General features: G+C 42.6%; 1 non-coding gene across 1 annotated transcript; it reads left to right on the forward strand.

The window, feature by feature from the left end:
• The first annotated feature begins 7,718 nt into the window (after nucleotides 1-7,718).
• Nucleotides 7,719-7,825, forward strand: LOC138517092 (U6 spliceosomal RNA). Its single transcript, XR_011282368.1, has one exon. It is a non-coding gene; the product is annotated as a U6 spliceosomal RNA (small nuclear RNA).
• Nucleotides 7,826-8,614: the final 789 nt, after the last annotated feature.

Genomic DNA, 8,614 nt, shown 5'->3' on the forward strand with positions numbered 1-8,614 from the left:
ATTACGGCACCATGTCTCATTCGCATATCCCTAGTAATCGTATTCAAGTTAATTCAAAAACAAATAGAGGAAAGTAAGAACTAGCAGTTCAGTTTGTTAGATGTACTCTTTAATATACTCTTCTCAAGGCTGGGTTATACATAGACAAAAGACCATTAACGGGCGAAGCATGTTATGGCTCAAGGGCACTGGCACTATTTCAGGACATACAAGATGTATATGGAATTAAAATGATTGCCGATATATGGAAGTAAAGCAATTACCAGCAATCGCAACCGAGACTTCTCCTTATTAATGAGTATATCTAACAAACGGTAAAGCTAGTTCTGACCTGTCTCTGACTATTTGTTTTTTAATTAACTTGAATACAATTACTAGGGACATGCGCATTAGACATGGTGCTGTAATCATTTTGTGTATGTTTGTGGGCTGTTTAGATGTCTACATGCACCTACTATAGTGGCAGTCCCACCCATGTTTCTATTCCCCAAGACAGCTGAACTAGGGCTGCCCCAAACTCTCACTAATTTACAAATAAGAAAGGATCCACCTGGTACCCCATCACAATCCAACTCCCAGACACCATGTGACACTGACGGAACACTCACAGAGGCCACTGCCACATGCTAATTTACACAGCTATGTTATACCATGCATAGGACACAGCATATACAGTATGACAGTACTTCTGATTCACAGGTTAATCTGCTTCAGTTCATGTCATAACAATTGAAGCATTCCTAGTTTTCTGTGTCATATTAGAGGTTTGATGCATAATTGTAGCATTGCAAGTATGCATTCTAACATTGATTCAAGCATCATAGTAGCTACATAGTCATTTGTTTGTGGAGGAGGGAAGCGGAGGGGAGAAAAGAGAGAAAAGAAATTAGGAGTGTTAGAGGAGAAAATGTGGTGTGTTGAACCCACAAAGCCATCAGGTCTACACTGCATGCACACACATCTGCTTGTGGTGAAAACAGTTGAAAATCCTGGATACCAGTATCCTATAGAGATAAAGAAATAGCTCTTCAGGGAATGTACATAGAGTTGTAGTATATTGGGTGCAACCATTTTTTATTTTTGATTCACTCATCTTTCCATAACAAAAAACATTGTAGAAGCAGGGATAGTTTTTCTTCCTGTCCTTTTAGATAGGTGGTGCACCAACTTGCGCCTAGGGATAGCATTACCCTATAGGGATAGGGTGTTCTTCTGTCTAGGGAAGTTTTGCAGGAAACACATTGGATGAGTTTATGTAAATCAGCTTCCAAAAAGCAACCGAGTGTGCTACCTAAAAGTGTTCATGTGTGATATAATTATTGTTGTATCTAACGCTTTAATATATTGTGACACTCACAACCAGATTCCCTGATTGTCTTTACATTCCCAATGCCAGACACTGGTTCTTTTTCCTTGTTATTACCAACATGGTAGGAGCACCCACCCACATAAACTGTGGGTATCCCCTGGCACGTGTCTTCTTCAGAGACCTTGTGCTGGGATGTTATGTACGCCTCCATATTGTTTTTGGTTGTTAGACTTTCATCCTCAAGACAGTTTTCTTGAGCACATTCATGCAAGTCAGCCAATCCTTGCGCTAGAGTCCTCTTCTTGTTTTGGCCATATCTGACCTCCTCAGTAATGCCTTGCATGGACAGAATCCATGAAGTAATTCTGAAATTACTTACATTCCCTGCCCAGATTCTGTCACTTTGTAAGTATTTCAACGCTTGGTGAGGAGTCTCTATGATGATGTGAAATTCCTGGATGAATGGGCAGTAGTTTTTCAATGCTCACACCCTTGCCAGGAGTGCCTTTCACAGTCATTGAATTTTCCCCCAGAGAGGATAGAGTTTGCTTGCGTACCAGATAACTTTGTTAAGCTTGTTGTGCTTTTGGTACAATACTGCTGTTAGGCAGGTATGTGAGAACCCCGGCTCCAACAAGAGCTCCTTATTCTTGATGGGGTAAGCCAAACAAGGAGCTTGGGAAAGGCTTCTTTTCAGTAGTTTATTTGCCTTAGATTGCTCTGGACCATATTCCTACTTCACTACGGCCTTTAATAAATGGACTATGGGTCAAGTGACCTCTGCATAGTCCAAGAAGGCTTCTCAAGTCTCAAAAAGTAATAGGGTCGTTTAATTTCAATAAGGTCCCATCTGCTTTGCCTGGGGATTGAGACCATCTGGGGTGATTGTGTGCCCTAAGATGTTCACTCGGGTTTTACACCACTGTGCCGTCTAAAGGACAGCTTTGCTCCGGCTTTCTGCTGATTGGTTAGAACGTAGCAGATTTCTGCTATGTGTTCCTCCACAGTTGAGCTCTTGATCAGAACATCATCTATATTGGCCAGGTTTCCCCTTTCCCCCAAATCGGGCATGAATTTATGGATAAAGATGTTGAACTAATTGCCGGACTTTATGTATCCAAAGGGGATTCGGGTACACATGCATTGCTGTGGCGCAAAGGCAAAGGTAAGCTGGTATTGGTCTTCCCTGCTCACGGGTATCATCTAGTAACCATTGGTCAAGTCAATGGGTTTGTACACTTTTGACCCTTGGATCTGTGCCAGCCCTTGATCTATGTAGGGAAGTGGCCACCTTGATATGTGGACCCATTAGATCAACTCCCTCAGGTCTGCACTTAGTCTCCATTGCCAATTTGGTTTTAGTAGCCACAGTACCGGATTGTTAAAGGTACTGTGGATTGGATGAACTATCCCACGGGATTCTAATTTTGAATAATCTGTGTGAGTGACTCCAATGACACGCGAGGTAGCCGCTAATGTTTCATAAATACTGGAGACATATCTGGGTCCATGGGTATAGTGGTTGAATAAATAGATGTACATCACAGTCATATGAGTATACTGAAAAGATATCCTGGAAGTTCAGTTTCTTTCTTTGCTCCTCAGTCTCACAGGCATCAGCAAGATTGATCCATTATTTGACCATCTGTTTGAAACCTGCTGGGCTTGGTAATTTCAGCAGTATCCTCCAGTTGGGTGAAGGGATCTCTTTGAATGGTGTTTACCTGGACACTAAGCTCCATGGATCTGAGGTAGTTGTTGACTCTGAATACTACCTCATCCTTCCTGATGTCACAGATCACCTCTTCCACCCCATATGGGCAGGGAGAGTACACCAGAAGATTCCCCCCATAACCGGTAAAAATCTTTTCTGGAGGATATCGCCACTAGTGTCGAAACAGCTGTTTGGAATTGGTCCGATAATTTCATTACCTAAATCAATAGCATAATGTTGGGCATCAACCACCATTGCAATAAAGGTGTCCATGGCCAAAGTGATACTTTGAGGGTCACTGTTATCCACCAATATTCCAATAGTGTCATGTTCTGGATCCACTAGAGGTGTCAGATGTAAATACAAACCATTTACATGTGTCCTGATGTTTTCTGTCCTCACTTAATTTTGAAGGGAATCGTGTATTTGTTGCACTTGTCCTGGGATGGTAACCTCTTCTTGCACCTGAAATTCAACCACATAAGACAGCAACTGAGCGGACCGGAATGCTTTTTTGGTGGTGTCAAAGCTCATGGGGCTACCCCTGAGTCGTGACCATACTTTTTATTAATTAGATCCAAAAGGATTGCTAATCAGTTGAGAATGTCACTACCTAAATAAAAGGTGGAAGGGACATCTCTCACGACCCAACAATTGTGTTCTATGCTTTTGTTGCCAATGGAAGCTTGTAGCATACACCTGCCAGACAGGAAATGTTTGAAATTTGTGGTTTCCAGACCCACTTCCCATTTATCAATAAGTTTAAATGTGGGAATGGTCTTATCTTTTGGAATTTTCCTGAATAATCTTTCGCTGATGAAGCTTTTTCCATTATTCCGGCATAATCTGGCGAGCACAGACTCCTCCCCCTCATTTAACTGAATAGTGAAAAACAACTGTTCGCCTTTTTTCTGATTGTTGGTCAAATTTGAGCTGGTTCTTCATCGTCTTTTTTCATGGGACTCAGTGTTTCTCATGACATTGGACTAGTGTAGAATTTTAGGGTGTTACCTTCCAGTTTGCAATGCATCTTAAAACTGGGAGGAAGGTTGATTTTCAAGAATTGAGAAGGGTTCTTCCTCTCACAGAGATGATGGTGATGTCTGGGACCGGATTATTCTGGAAATGGAATTCAATTGAACATTTCTCTGAAGATTGTTTGATTAAATGGCAGGTGCCATTCAAACTCACGTAATTTGTACTCATCTTTAGTTTTATAGGCCGGTTAGTCTGAGTCCAGAGGACCTTGTTCGCACAGTCAATCAGAGGACATAACCTCTGAGGGTAATCGTTCCATAGTGAACAAGGTGTGGCCTCTCGACTCACGGCTTTCACCCCAGATGTTTTAAACAATGTCGCCCAATTTTTTTTCTCCAGATCTGCAGTCCCTTCGACAGAAATATCATTCTCATCGAAATGTTGGAGTTGTCCGCGAAGAGGTATGAGGGTAATCTGGTGAACCCCCTACCTCTTCCTTCCTGAGTTTAGTTGGTCAAAAGCCTTTTTTGACAGGGGACTGGCTTGGGATCCAGTATCCATCAGAACTGATGTTTCACACTGACCCTGCACCATGACCGGGGCATACAATCTTCTCCTCAAGGGTGCAAAGAAAGTGTGAGATATGTGTGAATTTGGGAACTTTCGGTGTCAGAGATCAGGAATCTGTAAGAATTAATTTACATAAGCATTTTGCATTTTTTGGAGATCCTCGTTCTCCTCTGATTCTTCGCTGTTCCCCTTTACCTGAAGACAGTTCACAGAACCTGTTTGAGGGAAGGACACCTCTTCAGTTTCTGCATTATCTGGCTTGCATTTTTGCGATCTAAGAGTTACTTGATCTAGGTCAGTCTCCATACTTACCCTGTCAAACTCAGGGCATTCTGGGACCGATTTCTCTTTGGAAGGGATCCCCCTGTTCCTGAAAAAGATTTGCTTACCTGAATCCTCCAGAGATTCTTCTCTTTCAAAGGGGATTATCTTGTTGTGTTCCTCCACAAAGTGGGTTCTTCTTTCTTTGGCCTCTTCTACTTATCTTTTCTCTTTGGGTTCTAACTTCCTCGGGGTAGAAGATTCACTTTCAGGCTGAAAGGTTTCCAGGGTTTCTGTTCTGGTGAGAAAGGAAGCTTCTCTATGGCTTGGCAGCTCCCTTCCTCCCGGGCCCCATCCTCAGGAACCTGGCGCTTGTCGTAACTTTCCTTCAGTTATTACCCTGATGGGGCATCAGACCCAGATGTTGGAGGATGCTGAGAAGCAAGGTTAGGTTGAGGGCTTGATTGTGCCCTCAGCATGCACCCCATGTTGTCGGTCAGTAGCTGGACCTGTCGCTCCAGTTGTGAAACATTTTCTGACTTCTGAGGCGATCTCTGTTCATACCTTTGCTGCTCTCTAAAAGGGTAGCTATCCCTTCTTGTGCAGAAGCTCGGGTATGGAAATGTCCCCCATCATTTTCAGTCCTGATCCTCCCTTCTCACTGGTTCAATGATCTATTGTCCTGGAACAGGGGAGGAAGAGGAGGATTTCTCTGGAAGTTCTGATACTGATGGTAACTGTTGAAGAAATTCAGGCTAGGAGGTAGAGTGGTACATCTCTCTTGAGGGAAGTTTGGAGGGAAGTTTCACAGGGAAGTACCTACCTGGTTGGCTTCCCCCTTTGTCCCGGGGGAGTGTACACATACCCCAGGATCGATTTTGTACCCTTATATCTAGGGCTTACGTAGGTGGCAGGGTCAGAGGTGTCATTATTCTGGAATCCTGCCTGACTACCGTTCGATTGGGCTGGAGTGGGGGTTCCCTCTGCCTTTCAACCTGCTTTTTGAAAGGAGGAGTATTTTAGGCCACCCCATCTCCAGATCCAAAAGAGGGGTAGTTTTCCCCTCTGTCCGTTTTGCAGTGGCTGGTGGTCGATGGTTTTGTGGGTTTGGAGTTATTTTTATTTTCATTGGGCTTCTGGAACTCATATATCCTGATGACGTGCTCTATTACCCAATCCAGTGTTCTGCGCTCATGGAAATCACACACAGAGTATTTATGTATTTGGGGAGTGCATGGAAATATGTGGTCACAAACTCTCTACTATTTGTGTTCACCCGCCTGGAAGTCTGCACAAAGGCATGTTTTATTTCCTGTACAATCTCCCTTGGTGGCTGATCTTCCCCACATTGCAAGTTATATGCTGCTTGCAATCCTCTTCTGGGTTCCTATGAGTGTAGAAATGTTTCAAAATGGCCTCCTTATAGGTGGACCTTTCATAATGATCCAGATCCTCGAGTCCGGCAAATAAACTGGAGTACTCAGGGGAGAATGTCCATTTTGCAAACTCTATGCAATTTATATCATTTTTAATCTCAAATGATGACATCATTTGCTTGTAAATTTCTAAGTGCTCGCATACCTAATGCTTAGCATTCTTATGATATGGGGTCAGGAAGCTCTTTGCAGCCTTGATGTATCTGATCGGGTCTTTAACAAAACTCTGTCTCTGTTTCCACCTTTGAGTCCATTGACATTCTGACTCAGATCTGCTATTTGGACTCCATTCCATGTCTTCTAGGTGTTACCTATCAGTATGAGATTGGCAATACCTCACAGAATTATAGGATCTGGACTCCTCTCACCTGTGTCACCAGGTTCACTTTCCCTGTTGTCACTTTTAGGCACAAGATAACACACTGTCTCTCTGTCTTCATGAAACAATTGTGTACGAGCGCGATATAAATAAAATATCATATCATATCATATATCGCTTCATCCCTCCTTCTAGGCAGTCTGGTGAAAAACCCCATTCCCCTAAATGTATGGAGGTTTTTAATATGCCCTTCCTAGGCTGAAGCTCTGGCTTTTCTCTTCCAGAGAAGCTGGGTAGGTGGTCTCTTTTAAATCTAATTTTCTGTAAACCTAACTCCCTGATTGTATCATCATAGCAATTCTCAGGGTCAGAAATACTCCCAGGATTGTTGTTGGTCTCCCATGACACACTGCTACAGCACCCTTCCCATCCGTTTGGTAGAGGGCAATACTCATCAATGTCAAATAAGGACTGGCGTTATGGATCAATTTGGCTAGGCCTGGGTAAGTTCTGCTGTCCTGTGTTTCCCTGTTCTCAATAGGTGGTATGCATGAGGTCAGTTACAGTTTGTACATGGGATGTTGTGGATACTTGCCATGAGGTCCCCGATGGTGGTGCATTGCTCCTTGATCGGAGGGCCCTATACCATACCTGTATGGTTCAGGGTGCCTCAATGCCTCTGTATATTTCTCTGTTTCATGTGTTAAACTCTCACACTTGCTTCTCTCTGTCCTTCTTTCCTGTTTGTATTCAGCTGTATTTTTAACTCTGACACCAAGGTCTAGCTGGCCCCAAGCACCCTGCTCTGAGCCACCAATTGATCCTTTATTTTCTGGACTTCATCTTGAAGTGCTTCATATTCCCTCTGAGAGTCTTGTATTATGTGTGCATATTCAAGGCTCTCTTCTTTCAAGATACCAAGTTCTTTCTCGTGAGCCTCTCTATAATGCACTACATGTGATAGTTCAGCTTCTGCTTTCTTCAGGTGCTCCGTAAGATCTATATTCTCTTCCCTAATTCTGGTCAGTTCCTGAGAATCTGACTGGGCCTTTTCTGCATCCATGTTCAACTTGAATGCATCTTGGTCTTTGATCAGCTGTAATTTCTGTTGCTTCGGAATATTTAAATCCTGTGCTCGCTTCGGCATCACATATACTAAAATTGGAATGCTACAGAGAAGATTAGCATGGCCCCTGCGCAAGGATGACATGCAAATTCGTGAAGCCTTCCATATTTAAAAAAGAATTAAAAAAGAATATTTAATTCCTGACGCATTTCATCAAACTCCTGTTGTGACTGTTTTCACGTTTCAATTCATTTATGGTCTGTTTAAAGGCCATAATGTCATCCAACAACTCTCTATTGTGAATGGTCTGAGCCTTCAATTTGTTTTGAACGAAGGTGGCTCACAGTTTCTGCACTCTCTTTGCACTCTCTTTGCATGTATCTTGTAGTGCAGAGAACTGCATTTCTCCCTCAACACTCTCTTGCTGCTGTGTTTTCAGCTCATTTTGAAGTTTCTCAATGACATGTTCTTGATTTAATTTAACAACCTGTCTCTATTATGCTTTGTCTCCTAGTTGTGTGAGTGCTTTCTGGGCCTATTTCAGGACCTCAGTCTGATTCTTAACAATGTCCTCTTTATTTTGAAGTCGCTCTTTGACTAATTGCAAATAGAAATACAAATAACCCATGAGCTGAGCCATTTGAATCTGTTCTTCACAAATAGTTTGGGTCATGTAAAATGCCTCCAAAGCTTTGTTTAACATCCCACCTTCAAGTCAAATGTCATTGCTTATAACCTCCTGCATCATTCTAGTTTGCCAACTCCCACCTTCCCATTTTCCTCGAATAAATAAGGTATCTATGAGATGTTTCCTGGACTAAAGAATTTCAACAGTGGTCATTTTTTAAAAACATTGTTTTGCAACTTCGCAAACTTTCTCTGCACAGGGGCAAAAATCTCACCCAAATTCTGCTAGGCTTCCACAATCAATACCACATCAAGTGTCAACTCAAATCAGATT

Source organism: Ambystoma mexicanum, chromosome 6q (assembly GCF_040938575.1).
Source record: "Ambystoma mexicanum isolate Mex_15411 chromosome 6q, UKY_AmexF1_1, whole genome shotgun sequence".
Lineage (NCBI taxonomy): Eukaryota > Metazoa > Chordata > Amphibia > Caudata > Ambystomatidae > Ambystoma > Ambystoma mexicanum.